At 44.1% G+C, this 16,215-nt stretch overlaps 1 protein-coding gene across 1 annotated transcript in view; it reads left to right on the top strand.

Moving 5' to 3' along the window:
* The first annotated feature begins 213 nt into the window (after positions 1–213).
* fut8b (fucosyltransferase 8b (alpha (1,6) fucosyltransferase)) overlaps positions 214–16,215 on the top strand; it is a 77,671-nt gene continuing 61,669 nt past the window's right edge. The window contains exon 1 of the mRNA XM_034527891.1: positions 214–413. The gene's annotated coding sequence lies outside the window, so the exon portion shown is untranslated. The remainder of the gene's footprint in view (positions 414–16,215) is intronic.

The raw sequence follows: 16,215 nt of genomic DNA, 5'->3' as shown, positions 1-16,215 counted from the left end.
CACTTGTCTTCATTAGTAGTGTTTATAATATGAAATCAACTAAAATAATTCAATCACTAATATCATCACAGCTGCCGCAGTCAACTAACTAACCAACTAACCAAACAGTAGCGTGAACCGTCCAGAGCAGAAACATCGCAGCGTGAGTTACGGAGTGACCGCTCAGCGCATTAGTTTGAAGTTATGACCGGATATGAAGTGTCCACCCTCTCTGTTTGGCGTTGACACCAGCCATCCAGCAGATCCACACAGAGCAGGCTCGGCTGCTGTATTCAGAGAGCCCAGTTCCTGTTTCCGCCGCAGCCTTTCTACTCAATTTAGTGGAGCAACAACTCTCGGCTGCCGCTGCGCCAGACCCGGTCTCCGCAGCCCCCCCGGTCGGATGCCGCTGGAAGCCGGTGTATCATGTCACGGTAGGTGATAACCACCCCGCTTGCATGGCGGAAATGTCGGCGCTACGGAGGCTCAGCTCTTAGACTCTCCCCCCCCCCCCCCTCCTCCTCCTCCCCGCTACATCCCGGCCTGTTGACTGCGTCGCTGCTGAGATCCCGGTGACCAAACAGCGGTCACGGTGGGAAGGGATTCCTGGTCCCGTTACTCGGATGCTTTCTGCTGGACGTTGCTCCATTGGCGCGTTGCATTCAAAACAACCGCCCCGCGCCCTCCTTTTGTTGGGTCGCGTTTGGGTGAAGCCGAGTTGGGCATGTTGGAAACAATTTGCAGTGTATGCGCGTAGTGACCCCGGCGGCTGGCCCGAGACGCCTCCCCAGACCGCGTCCCCTGGACCAGGGGAGGGGGGGGGCATCAACAGGGCTACAAGCCTGTAGCATACAAGCTAGCTGTCTGTCTGCGTGCGGTTGTTATTTTTTCTATGAATCGTGGGTATATGAGTTCTCACCGTGGAATTGCATTCTAACCTCCACCCTCGCACACTGAGCGTGAACATAAAGACACATGACACGGGGAGGTGCCTTGACAAGTGTGTGTGTGCGCGTGTGTGTTTGTGTGTGTGCGTGTGTCAGCCAGTGTGCTTTTTCCCCCGTGAGTGTTGTATGTGTGGCGAGCAGACAAAGCATCCGCCTGTGTTTCGGTGCGCGGATGCTGCCGGTATCTGGGAACGGCTTTGTAATAGTCATCACAGCCAGGCGTGCGTTTGTTTTCAGTATCTGGAGGTGTGGTTCACGTATAATGAGGCCTTCTGATATGTGATTTATGATGACAAATAATTATATGAATTAAATTCAACGGGGCTCAGTTTTTGTCAAATGCTCTTCTCCCCCCCCCCCATCCCAAATCCCAACACCCCCCCCCCCCAAATAGAAGATGTATACCTGCCTTCATAGTGATACATGTACCACTTGCATAGCAAATCCTCAGTATATATGAATGGGTGTGATATTGTCATGATCTCCACAACGGAAGTTAAAAGCATTCCAAGGAGCAGTATGCTGTGTGGCTATTTATTCGATATGACAGATTTAATGGGAAATAAGTGCAATATCTCTTTTTGCGTTCACATGAAAATTTGTGATATGGCTGACATGTTTTTTTTATTTTGTAGCCTTAACTCTAGTACTTTCAATCACCTAATGTCTGCTGGTGATAATACAAGCATATTTCAACTTTTATTTATTTACATGACGGCATATTGTCTGTTGAATAGTGCCACAATTTATTCATTCGATCCTTTCGCAGCCAATATCCATTGTGTTCTTATTTAAATTATAGTTGCTGACAAGGAGAAAATGCAACACCAATGGACAACTAATGCATCATTAATGTTATCTCAAAGTCAGCCTGGGTAACTGGAAGCAGAGTGATTGAGTTGGTTGCCCTAACCCATTCATGAATAAATATATATATATATATATATATATATATATATATATATATATATATATATATATATATATATCGCGGTGACAGCAGTCAATGCCATAGCATGAGAGGTCAGTCTCGGAATACAGAGGAATGTGCTCCTTCAGATAGACTCCTGTTTGAATTTTAAGTGTTTTAAACTGTCAGAGGCCAATTATTTTACATAAAGCAACGTGACTCATGCTTTGGCAGCAATTTTCTTTGATCTGGGCTTTGCCATTTTTGGAAATGAATAGGCATAGCCATGGGTAGACCCATTTATAGCAGCCAAGTGCAAATAATTACATTAAATCTGTTCATTCCAGGCTGTGTAATTTTGATGAAGCACTTAAATCAAATAGTAGCGATAACGCTCAAACTAACCCTTGGAATTTACTTGGCAGGTTTGAATTTTTAGTTTTTTAAAAATTTTTTTACCAAAGCCTCCCAGATTGTTGTTTACGCTCTTGTTGAGCTGATTGCATTGGACAAATGTTGCACCCGCTGTCGCGTGCCTTGTAACACATGATACTGCATCTATAAAACAGGAGAATGTGCTTTCTAGAGAGGTAGGCCCCCCCCCCCCCCACACAACCTGCCTCACTTCAGCTATTTTCTCTCTTTCCCCTTTCCCTCGTTTGCATGTTGTGCATCCACCTTCCATGTCTCATGCCACTGTCTGTCTTCATTTTTGACTAATGAGTTCATTAAACATATTAGTGTTGCTCTGCCAGAGAGGTTAGATGCGGTGCAGTGAGCAAAAATGGGTGGCGACAAATTTCATAGTTTTATCTGTATTCAACACCGTGCACATTTGTCACATGGCACGCTCCATTTCTCTGTTTGGTTTAGCAAGCCGCTGCCAAGTGGACTTTTATTTGAAATAGCAGTTGGAATTGTGTTTCATTTCAATTTTGTCTGCGCTACCAGCCTGTCACCTGCACAGCAAGTGCCTCTGTTTGCATGAAAAGCCATTCTAATTTCAAGCATCACAGTGTTTTGGCTCAGTGTGTGTGTGTGTGTGTGTGTGTGTGTGTGTGTGTGTGTGTGTGTGTGTGTGTGTGTGTGTGTGTGTGTGTGTGTGTGTGTGTGTGTGTGTGTGTGTGTGTGTGTGTGTGTGTGTGTGTGTGTGTGTGTGTGTGTGTGTGTGTGTGTGTGTGTGTGTGTGTGTGTGTGTGTGTGTGTGTGTGTGTGTGTGATGCTTGATATTGGCTTCAGTGTGCTGTTCATACGTCCCCTTTTTGCACCCTGTCGTCCCGGGCTTCTCTAATTTCTTGTTTTAAATGTCAGGTGGATGAGAAGAGAAGGCTGAATAGAGCTATGGAGGAAACAAACAAAACATTTTGAATACATGTTCCCTGTTTGGGGGCTTCATGCTTACAAACACAAAGAACTTTGAAGTGAAGAGGCTCTTGAAGACACGGCAATGCTTGTAGCGAGCGGCAGTAAGTAACAATGCTACCAAGAGAGGAAGGCTCATCTGGAAGCATTGTTTTGTTGGAATTGTTAATCTCTGTGCAGGGTATTTCTGCTTTCCGATCCCAGACAATGTACTGTAAATAGAGCAGAAGCCATTGAAAGGAAGCTTTTTGCCTTTGGTGTATTTGCTTTGAGTAAGGCAAAGACTCAAATTCTTATATATGGATACATGGAAACACATTCCTTTCTGAGACTTATTATTAAACACATGGTCTGCCAGCGCAAGAAAGACTTAGCTGGTTCCTCCATATGGTTCAGTAAACAATGTCCAGTGTGGGTATTTGGCTGGCAATTTCTGTCTCATCTACCTTTTTTAGGTTTTCGAAGTCACCAGTAATGCGATGAGAACATAATCATTAACCTCTTAAGATTTGATAGAGTGACGTCTTGTGCATCAGCGGCTGTAGAGCGTACTACCTGCATGCCATATGCAGGAACATACCTGTAAACTCTAGGTTCTTGCAGAGAATGCAGCCTCTCTGCAGGGCACAGTCCGTAGGAAAAACACATTTCTGCCATCAGTCTTCTCTTGCTCTCATCCTAACTGAGGACCATTATTGTCTGTGCTGTAAGACAGAGTGTCTGTCTAGTGATCGTACGAGCCAATCCCAGGGCGAGTGTGGGGCGGGTTTCCATGGAGAAAAGCGAGCCGGAAGGTGAAGCTGCCGAGGCTCGGCTTGAGCAGCCTAGCCTGATCCAGACTGATAGCATTCTCCTGCAGCCAAAACAGAAAAGGCCCCAGCAGGCCTGCCTGCTGTCTGCTTGTCTACCTGTCTTACTCAGCTGAATGTGTGAAGACAAGAGTGGAAGAAAGGGTTCTTTCTGATTAGAAATTCATTCAGACAGGCACAATAGGACCGTGGCCCGATAGCCATGTGGCATCAGATTGGATATGTGTGGGGACTGGATCTAGATCACACAATGCCTTAGCCACAGCTGTCTTGGTGGGTTTGCAGGGTGTGTGTGAATGTGTGTTGGGTTTGGGTTGAGGGAGTAGACCCGACAGAGATCCTGACCTGGACCCTTAAAGAGTGTGCTGCCCCAGCTCTGTTTAGCCCTGCAGAAAGACTACCCAGCCTGCAGTGCACTCACAGCAGAAAGGATGTGTGCACAATTATGTGTGCTCGCTTTTGCTGTATCTCGGGGAGTTATTGCTGCTGCAGCCTGAGCTGTGAAGTGGATCTTACGACATTTCTTCTTGGCTCATTGGAGCCGTCCAGAAATAGGCATGTACCCATCCACATGCAGCGCTAAAACTCTCCCCTTCCCCTTTTTTTCTCATTTTCATTTGGAAGCCCCTTGTTGCACAGCCGCCTGCGTGCCTTCGCGTTCATTTGTGTGTGTGTGTGTGTGTGTGTGTGTGTATATATCTATACAAATACATACATACATAGAATATGCCAGAGAGATGCCTAAAACAATCCACAGCTGTGTATTTATTGCAATTTTTTGTTAATGTATCACTTTGAATGCTTAGCACCAGAAGAATGCAGTGAAGTTTGCGGCGCCTCCTGTGCATGATGAACCATATTCATATACACACACTGAGCATTTTTTTTTGGCTCATGAGAAGTTGTGGAGGGACTCGCTGTGGGAAACAAACAGCCTCCCTCTCCCTGCCAACCACCCACCCACCTACCTACCTACCTACCGAAAAAACTCCCCTGATGCGTAGTGCCTATGGCCCATGAAACAGCCTTGTCAGCCCCTCTGAGTTCCCAGCTCAAGCCAGGATCAGAGCATGTATGGATGGCCGGAGGGATTCAGGGATGCTGCTAAAAATTCTCAGCTGCACTGTCTGGGTCGTCTGCGCCCCACCATGTCAACCCTTTAACAGGATCTAAATCTACTTCCGCCTATAAAGGGCTCTTTCTAGCATGGGAACCTCCTGGAAGTGCAAACCCACACTAGCGGCATCTACAAATGGAAGCGACAGAGATTTGGAGTGCAGAAGAGGCAGATGGGTACGGAGGGCAAATTAGGAATGAAGAGAGAGGTAGTAATTGGGACAGCTGCGCAGCTCGCGGCATAAGCAGTCAGATCACCCACCTCACTTCCCCCCCCCCACACCAAACCCACTCTCCCCACGCCAAAACATAGAAAAGATTGCCAGAGAGCCAGATGCTGGCCATTAGGATCACAGTGACAATAGCCCAAATTCATTCTGCAGCCAGAACACAGAATGCACAAGCCCACAAAGACACACACACATGGGGGGTAGAAGAGAACAAGACTCTGAGCTCATCTGACAGAATGGGTGCAAATCCCACACTCGGGTAGAAAGGTTGTGTGACAGGCAATGGGGATTGTGGATATTATTCTGTTTTCAACAGGAAGCCCAAATTCCCAGCAGCCAGTCCACCTCTACCCACACAGACGAGGACTATTGAATGGCCTCCATTTAGCCAGTGGTATCTGATACAGTGCTGGCCAGTATTGGGTGGCCTGTATGTGACCTCCATACAGTTCCAGAGAGGGTTCAACCCCAGGCCCTTAGAAAGTAGGACCTGGACCAAGAAGAAAGGCCTGTATTATCTTTCTCACAGGGGGGGGGGGGGGGGGGGGGCAGGCATAGTGCCACGCATAGTGCCACTGGTGCCAGTCCTGCTTCTAGGAGGGTTTGTTTGCCATGGGAGTGTTTGTAGATTTTGTTGTTCCACTATCGACAGGTCAGAAGGTAAGGTCAGCTCCTCGTAGCTGGAGGGGATTCAAGGTTTCTCGGAGCACTAAGCCCCCAAACGGCTGTGCCAATTTCACTGGAGGTGAGGTAGTTAACGTGCATGTGTCCGTCTCCCTTGCTATCAAGGAGTTCACTGTGAGCGTGTGTGGCATGTGCAGTGTGTGTTACCGATGGTTGGCGGTGTGCGGCGGCGGCTGAGAGGATTGTAAAGGATCGTAGAGGATTGGCCTGATTGGATTTCCGTTGCAGGAGTCCTGTCACCTGGCTCAGCATGGTGCTCTGGAAGATAGCAGGGTAGCAATCAGGCAGCAGTCATATTGTGAATATACAGCAAACACCTGCATTCAGGCAGTGCAAATAAAAGCATCCACTTTACAGAATATGAAGATACACTTCCTGATAGTCAAGGCAATTTTATTCATCTACCCCAATATCATAAATAAGAAATTGGCCTCAAGGGGCTTTACAACCTGTACAGCATACAACACCCTCATATCCTCCTCCCCCACCGAGAAGAAAACCTTTAACAGGGGGAAAAAAAAACGTGTAGAAGTCTGAGCAACAGAAAGAGAAACTACATTATGGGCAATCTGAATAACAAAATTCCAGATAAAATGCATATGAAAAATGCGGTTCTCTGGAGATTTTGAACAAAAAGCAGGTGACACCAACAGACAGAATCGGATGTAACCTCTTCGCCACTATGGCGACCTGTGAAGAAGACAAGAGACAAAGCTCAAACACCATTCTCAGGAGGAAGGAAACAAACACACAGCAGGGCAAGACGAACATGCACCATAAGTGCAGAACAGTCCAGTGGTAGTTAGTATATTCATTGAGATCGACCTGCTGGAAGGATAATTGTAGCAGGTACAAGGCCTGAGGCCATCAAAACAATAAACAACAAAATGAATGGATTTAAAGGCCTGAACAGAGTAAGACTGTCTGATGTGAGCGATGAGGGCATTCCAGAGGAAGGGACATGATAGAAAAGGCCCTGCAGGCTGCAGACTTCTCTGTAACTCTGGGCACAGACAGGAGCCCTGTATTCTGAGAGCAGGTTGGACTATAAGGTTTTAGGAGATCAGACCGGTGCAAAGGGGCATTCTCATTCACTTTAAATGATGATGATCAATGGCTAGACGGGCAGGAATCCGTTGTTAACCAGGCCGTTATGCTAATTGCTTCACTAAGTAGTCTCAAAAGACCAACATGCAAAGCAGCAACAAGACATTTTGTCTCCTGATGAAAGAACACTTTGCTCTTGACTAAAAAAGAAGAAGAAGAAAGCCCTGATATGCTTACTATATTTACTATATATGTATCCCTGCGTATAGGTATAGAACCCACAGTTGCATACAATCGTTCCATTGAGTCTGGCAGTCCTTTTCTCCGCGGGTTGTTGAAAAGCGCTCTGGGAAATATAGGAAATCACTAACTGAAGTCAAATTAGAGCAGGAAGGCTGAAAGAAAGTGGGTACAACAAAATCGTAAACAATCACAAAACAACTTCTGGAATGCGTTGTTCATCGCTTATTGAAGATTGTCTACCGTGTGAGTATCTGCAGGTGAATTATTCTTTTGAGTTCTTTTCTCACAACTCTCCTGTGGGGCTGAGGTGGATTTAATTGAGGACATCAGCAAAGGATCATGGTGTTGTTTTACAAAGGACTACAATTTTAATCATAACTGTGAATGGTGTGTTCAATATTTATTTCTGAGTCAAAAAAAATAAGTTAGCTCTGAGTCAGACACGCCTGGTCATTACATGCATACGGCAGCGCTTTAGTGTACTATTCTGGTGTTTCTACTTTTGATCCCGAAAATAATGAAATATCCTCATAAATGAGGGGATCACAGAAGTGTTAGTGTGGCTTACACTGTGATCCTTGCACAGTCATTTGACACATCTCTGCAATTTGCTCACCCAAAGACAGAAGAGAGTACCATGGAGAGCTTGATCTGAAGAGGGTGGACGAAACATCAGATGAGCTTTGTTTTGTCATGTATCGCATTTGCAGTGCATTTGAAGAATAGATTTAAGGATATATTACATGATACATGTGACTTGAAACAATTCCAGGAGCTCCCTCTTTGGATGATTGTGGGAATAACTTATATAAGGGACCACTCAGTGATCTCCAAGAAAAGTGTAATTCCCAATGTTTCAATTATTGATTGAGTTAGACAATGAAGTATTATTCTCGTATTGCAGGCTTTGCATCTAAGATATGTGTTATTGCTGAAGTGAAGAGGGCTGTGTAAACAGTAGTAATATTTAGGTTGAGGTTAAATCGAGCTGTACATTTGCTAGAAAGCTGTGTGTTATAATCTTTGACACATGCCATGTATAGGCACACCTTGCAGAACTATTGCCTACGATAGCGGAGGCGGGGATTGAACCGCTGATCCTCTGATTGAAAGACAAATCTGCTAATTGACCCACAGTCGCCCCTGATTACGCAGTTTAAAGTTAACCATCAACCAATCGCTGATAATATTACATTGGAAACAACTCGTTCATCTTTAAATTGACCGGAGGAGAATGAAGGTACCGTTCGGTTACATTATGATGCGTTCAGGCTCTGTTCAGTGAACATGTGTATTTGTTGTAGGTCAATTATAACGTTATCATGACGTGTTCACATACAATCTTGTACAAGGTAGTGTTGGTGAGAAACTTGAATACATCCAGTGGTTTAAAGGATAAATAGATTTTTAAAGGGATTATGACCTGTTTTCATTACCTCAAAACAGCTTATAATACATCATTATAACTTTTAGAAAAATTAAAAGATTTGTTTCAATCCATAAAAATACAGTCTTCAATTTCCTTATCAATTGAATTGTGTTTTCATGAGGGAAGAAAAAACACTATAAATTACTATAACAAAGGTTAACGTTTCTGGAGCCTTGTAGACCAGCTGCTATAATCAAACAACAATATGGATCAGTATTGATCGGCAATTAGTATCTGCAACAAAAATGAAAAACGTGATCAGGGATTTCCAAAAGATGTATTTGCTCCCCTTCTTTTTCTTTTGTGCTGATCCAATCTGTGAACCGATCCGTGACTCTAATCAATGATACCATACGAACCGTGAGTTTTAGGATCCGTTACACATCTTATACTAAGTCAGTTGCACTGTGCGTCTAATAATGATGCCGGCGGGTTCCCATTGGAGTTAATTGAAAGCATGGTGCATACAGACGCTGAAGGGCGCCTCAGTGCGTCGGTATCCGACACAGAGGTGAACTGACCAAGCGTCTATATTTGAGTTGGCAGTGAGACCAGTTCGTCCAGTATCAAATCCGCTTATTATATCTGAATCCTCTCAGATGTCTCATCATTTGCAATTAACTAAAGCTAGTCAAATCTAACGGGGAGAGATGCATGGTTCAATAAAAGATTAATTAGCAGGATCCAAAATGTAACCGGTTATTGGACCCCATCCTCAATCAGCACTTTTCTACAATTCAACCTGCTGCATTGACTCCCCTCAGTCTTCCTTCAGCATTTGTGAGAGTGGCAGCACAGCGAGCACCTATGGCAAAGCCTTTGGCAAATCAGTGTGAGACCATTTGCATCTTACATGGCTGTCATGTAGCCCCAGGGGTGTTGCATCACAAGGTGTTCTCACCCACTCCCTCCTCTCTTTTAATGTTGTCCTGGTACCATCTCGCCACCAAACCCCACTGCTCTTTATTGCCAGTGCCCTCAATGCAGAGGTGACTTTACAGGTCTCACTTGGCAGACCCATTAGTTTAAGCTGTGGTTAATAACAGCATGCCAGTCAGAAGAGCCCCTAATAGGACTCAATGAGATGACACAGCAGTCCAAGGCTTATTATGCTGTTGTAGCTGTGGGACAGAGGGGAGGAGGGAGAAAGCAAGAGCAAGTGACTGACCACATGCCAAAAAATCAGGAAACATTCCTCATGGAACAGCAGGACAGTGTGACGCAAGACTGGAGACTGGAGAGAGACAGCATGTCTGAAGCCTGAACCAATGGGATGTATACTATCTGTCTGTCTGTCTGTGACCCAGAGACAGTTTTGACGAGAATGGATGAGACACTCGTGTGATGCCAGCCACACTACCAGGTTTTCAAATATGCATCTGTAAAGTGTGACAAGCCGCACCAAAGACAGAAAACAGCCTCCCCTAGTCTGGTGTTTACTTTCTTTGATCTTGTGACAATAGCAACGAATTGAAGTTGGCACATCAACTCAGTGAGGAGCTTTGCCTGCTCACTTTGATTTTATAGAGTACATGAAGGATTATTGGAGATGAATGCAGTGTTATGGTTGTCCTCCAACTCTTGATGTTCAAACAAAAACTAAAAGAGTGCAACCACCTGAACTGCTGTGCTGTCACATTAGAGGATGAATGAGGCAAACCACAACACTGTACGGCATACTCACCCTTCAATATTCACAGTATAAATAACGTATTATTTAGAGCCATATTGGTACCCTATAGTTGTTGCAGAATAACGTGCTAGGTCTCCATTGAAGAGCTAATTACATGTACTTGTACTTGCACTTGTCCCAGCGAGTGGGGAAGTTTTCATAGCATGGAGTGGGTCAAGACTGGCCAGGGTCAAACTGAGGCGCAGGCCTCATCTGTCAGTTTACCCTTCACTTTGAAAACTAACCCATCCTCTCGGTTGGAATAACAAAACGCCTTTGGAACACTTTTTCTCTTTTTAGTTCATAGCAGCTCCATTGGGCTCACTCGGTCTTTGCTGTCCTCTGGCAATTGGCGCCCTAATTGAGGAACTCTTGAGCCATGTTTATCACCGTGGCAACGTTACCCTGCTGATAATCATTGTCTTGTGGATTAGTCTAACAACAGAGGAGAGGCTTTGCTTTAATTCCACTAACACTGGACCAAGCTCCTTTGTGTCGGCTTGCCTGCCGGGCTTGTCTTAACTGGGATTAGAAGCATTGGCTGCAAGCGCCCACCAGGCCCCCACATTGCACTCGGTGTCCCGGCCTTCCTACTTGAGTGAACCTTCTTTGTGTCCTGGGATGTCTCTTCCAAGCAAATCCAGAAATCACGATTTTCACCGTACCAATGTATTATGGACCCTGACCCTGAATGTTAAACCTTCGCACTCTGTTCCAAAACTTAACTTGAAAAGAGTAGTTCACCATTTAACTACACATGTCAATTTACCCATTGGGTGCCATCTGGGTCCTTTCTCACAAAGCTAAAGTTAGCAAGGCTATGCTTTTCCTAGAATCATTCATTGTATTGCATTTGGTTTGGGAATGATGGAAGCCATAGTGTGAAGAATGGTATAAGAGGGCTTGAGAGAGAAGTCCATTTCTGGGTACTTTTGCCGGATTGCTGCTTGAAGTGAGCAGTATGGCTGCTTGATATTGGGGAAAAATGGACATTCCATTATTTCTTCCTGCGATATATTGGGAAATGAAAAACACATGAAGGGTTCAAATGTCATCTTGTAAAATGTAGTTTGTGTGGAGAAACGTGAATAACTACAGTTGTTTTGAAGGGGGTGATTTCACAGCAACATATTAGAGAGGGAATTATGACCTGTATAACTTCCTTACACTCGCTCTAAGCATCATATTATACATAATTCTAACTACTAATGTAAATATATTTTTTTTTATCAATGCAAGTATTTAAATATGAATGCAGTGATTTATTTCCTAACTTGAATTGTATGTTTTTATACAAATTACCACCATAGATGACAATAACAAAGCAAACTGATAACATTTAGAATGTTTGACAGTTTACTCGGGATGGTTAAATATATTTTTCTGTGACAGTTCCGGGACAGTATTAAAAAGAGGTTTGAAAATCTGCAGGTCAGACTTCGAATAAATCTGAAGCCGGAATTGGCCAAGAAAATTGCAATTGGCACCTCTCCAACATTGGCACCTCAATCTTTATTGGAAAGTATGAACTATTAGACACCCAACTGTTACCCAAAAAAACTTGAATAACAGATTAATAATGAAAATCTTAACCATGTGGCAATTTCACAACATTGCACTGGCATGCAGACCTGCCTGGCTGGTTTTATGTGAAGCGAGTCACAGTTTGTGGTCAGTGCAGGGGAAGGAGGCTGGCGTGTGGCAGGAGCAGGCCATGCTGTCCTATCATGATCTGTCCGGTGCAGTGCAGTATGGGCTCCATGGGAAACCCGGTGGAGCCACTCGTCTGTTTCTGCTGGCAGAGGCGAGCCAGAGAGAAGGGAGGTGTGAAGGGGAGAGGGGAGGTGCAGGGCAGAACGGGGGCGGTCGACGCTGACCCTGTAAACACACAGGATTAAGAGTAATAATAAAAAAGGGGTTGTGGCAGTGCTTCCCTAATATGCGCGGTAATTTACAGACGCTCCGAAAACGTGTGCGTGTGTGCGTGTGTGTGTGTGTGTGTGTGTGTGTATGTAAGATGCACACATCAACAATCTCCATGGAGCATTCCTGTGGTAAAGCATCTTGTCTTCTCAAGCAAACACGTGGTGAGGCGTGCAAAAGGAATTTCAAGCCCTTTCAAAAAGATGACCACACAAATGGATGGGAGCTCTTTTAAAAGATTAGCAGTCACACACACACACACACAAGCACATACACACACTTCTTTGTCTAGTTGATCTGGTGGGATGGTGGTTTCACACTTTTTCTTGTGGCTGACACTATCTAAGTATGTTTTCCTTTGCCGGGCGTCTTTCCAGGCTAATTTACTGTGTTTAAGGCCACCAACCCAGCAGCCAGTAGTGTTTAATTCAGTTTAACTTTGCGGTGTCAGTACTTGGCAAGGCCATGGCAGCATAACATAGCCAGTAGCTCCAGATAGCATTTCTCTTATTTAATCCGAGCGACTGTTGCGGAATCTGAAAACAATATGATGGGATCCAAATAACCACACATACTGTGGGCGACTTGTGTTCGCCTCCAGTGTAGCGCTGTTTTACCAGCGGGCGAGTGATGGGGGGGGAGGGCGAGTGGTGTGAGGCAGGCTGCTGGAGCAGGTGACATCTGTGACCCAGCACAACAGCAGTGGATGCCGGACACATGCTCCTTCCTCAAAGGCTACTGGCGCCCTTTCTGCCTCATTGGGCTCATGCCCACACGCATGCCCTCAAACGCACACACACATTTTAAGTACTACATCTGAATCAAGCCACTGTACATGAAGTTATCTTGAAACGAACATGACTCAACATACCTTAAGGGTATGAAGGCTATACAAACCATTTCCCCATACCGAGACTTTTTGTCTATTACAAAATCATTTTAGACAGTTGACCTACACTCCACAAGTGGCTAACAGCTACTTTTTGTCAGACTGTCAAACATCAGGATCATCGGCTTACAGAAAATGACCCCCGATATGTACAGCTAAGAGCTGATACTAGGTCAGTTTTTCTATTTCATATAAAGCTTGGAAAAACCCACCTCAGGCATGAATGCTGCTCTGTGCTCTTTGCTGATACAACAACACACACATAAATACACGGCCACGCAAACATACTATACATTCATGCATGCCTAAATTGGTCCTTTCTCCAGCTTCAATCAGATGAGTGATTGTGCTTGCTGAGTTATTAACCCATTATATTTAGCAGGCCATAAGCAGCCGTTAATTGAAGCAAATGCCTCCGTTTTCCCCATTGAGCCCCAAGCTCCTCCCACTGAGCTGGAGAGCGTAATATACAGTAAAGAATATAAATATTCCACACATGTCCCTCCCCATTTACATACTGTAGGATTATCCAACACACTGCGTTTTCAGATATTCATTCCAAGTATTGCAATCTTGCAATAAGTCAAAAGGCATCATTGTTTCACGTTCTGTTATTGGGCGTGATTAAACACAGTTTTACATTAGCTCTTCCCCCGCCACATTGCCCACCGCGACTCCTCCATTCTCCCTGGAGGGAGTGCGTTTCTCCTGCTGATTTCTCGCTGCATTCTGATGAAGCAGACTCTCCCTCTGATGTCTCTTATCGCTTCTCATCTCCTGCAGTAAAGACGTTCTCAGTTTGTTTTATGCTTCCTGACCGTTTTTCCTCTTTCCATTTGTTTTTCCTCGCGCCCCTCTTAGGTGACGCCCAGTGCGCACAAAGGATCAAATTGGTCAGAATGACTTAATGATGCCCTGACTTGCCTCTTGACCCCCGCTGTTTATCAAATTCTATCATATTGTAGCTAGATGCCGTGAGAGGTATAGATTTGTTGCTCCGTATCTCTGGCAGGGCTCTTGCTTGCTTAATGCCGTTGACAGAGTGTGTGTCCAATGCAGGCTACACTTGGCTGGTAATGCTGCTGGCCGGCTCAGATCCACCAAACAAACAACATATATTGTATTCGAAGCGAGGAGAGTGGTTTTATAGCCAAGGGGCCTTGCTGTGTATTTGTTTGTAGTCATACTTTTGTGTTTTTGTACAATTGTGTTAATGTGCGCATTGACCTACAATGTAGGCAGCACTGCAAGAAGCGATAGACCCAGACTGTGTCAGACCTGCTCTAACCAGGCTCAGGGCAGTGGTGTAATAACAGAAAAGTCAAAGTTGCCAGAAGAAACGGGCCAACACAGATTACTGCTTACTGCAGCTCTGCACTGTTTGTGTTTGCACTCCATGGCAATGATGAGGGATGAGGAGGGAACCACAACCCATGGAAACCAGGAAATGAACCACAAATAGTTACTCGATCAAAAATAATTAACAGTTTTAATTGTTAAAAATGTTGAGTATTTTGAAATTCTGATGGGCATCTCACTATTTTCTGACATTTTATTGACAAATTATTCATGGACACTGAATACTCATTCATCACAATTTTGTTAACATTTCACCGACAACACTATCAATTAATTGATGGAGAAAATAACTGATAATGATAATAAGCTATGGGTCAAGTCTCTTTTACAGCCAAATGGCAGTGACATGGGCAGTTGAGGGAATAGTTGCTGATGAAGATGACAATATCCTTTTTAATAAGCTCAGCAAATAATGCTTGAGATGAATTTAATAACAAGCTGACTACAGGATATTGGCACAGAGAATGTCTCTGCAAAGCAATATTTGAAAGCAGTGCATATAAACTGTATCATTAAATGCAAGGAAAGTGTGGGTCACGGAATTATTTTTTTCCTCTTTATTTTCCACACTATAGGAATAATACAAAGGAAACACGCAGGAGGGAAAGAATATGTCAAAGGACAAATCAGGAAAAGTATCAGTTCTGGTATCTGAAACAAAATAATACATTTTCTGAGTGTCAAGATACCTTTAGTAGCACCAGTACTGATGCACTATCATCGCTGCTGTTTGAGCACTCTGGCACGCGATGGAGACCTGCTTGAAGTGGATTGGAAGGGTCCAGCCCGCCTGTCCACACTGTGGACACCAATGCAGGGCTTTGTTTTTTCCTTCACTAACCCAAACCCAAATGCCTCCTTCCGTACCCCCAAATCCATTTTTACAGAAAGCTAACTGTTGACTTTGAGTGAACTCCGTCAGGAAAAAGGACCCAGCTCGAAAATGATGGTGAAGAAGGGTTATAGCTACTTGTCTGTCCACTGAGCTATTTCCCTTTAGGGCTAAAAAAGGAAATAGCTCTTTAGAAACTAATGATGTAATATGTTATGCGCTACAAACCCTGCATATCCAAGTCAATTCACACACACTACCTGTGAGTAAAGTAGAAATGTTGCGCTTACCTGATGTCAGCAGGACAATTGTAAACCACCAGATGTCAACAACAAAGCAGGTAATGCTGACCACGGATTCAGATTCATCAGTTGCCGAAAGGAAGAAGTCCTGCAAGTTAAAGAAAATGCAATCATTTAATAGGAATACATAAGCAAAACCATATCTGCTTTTGGAAGACCCATCTTGATACAAAGATAGCAGGCTTTTTTCCACATGAAGGAATTTCTGCTTCTTCAGCCTTTAAGACAACTTAAAAATTCACTTATAGAAATATTAACGTTTCATTTTATTTCGATAGGATTCTCTTGATGAAAAATTACCTCCATTTTAAAAAAAAAAAAAAATGGTATCTTTTGAAAATGTCGTGACATTTAAGTAAATTAACACTGTTTGATAATACAACAGTGCATATGTGGTCGTTGATAGTAATAAATGTCAATCATTGTTGGAAAGATTTTCTTTTTTATTATGTTCAATAAACTAGACACGTCAAGCTCGGCAG

This window comes from Cyclopterus lumpus, chromosome 24 (assembly GCF_009769545.1).
Source record: "Cyclopterus lumpus isolate fCycLum1 chromosome 24, fCycLum1.pri, whole genome shotgun sequence".
Lineage (NCBI taxonomy): Eukaryota > Metazoa > Chordata > Actinopteri > Perciformes > Cyclopteridae > Cyclopterus > Cyclopterus lumpus.
This window is presented reverse-complemented; position numbering and strand designations above follow the sequence as displayed.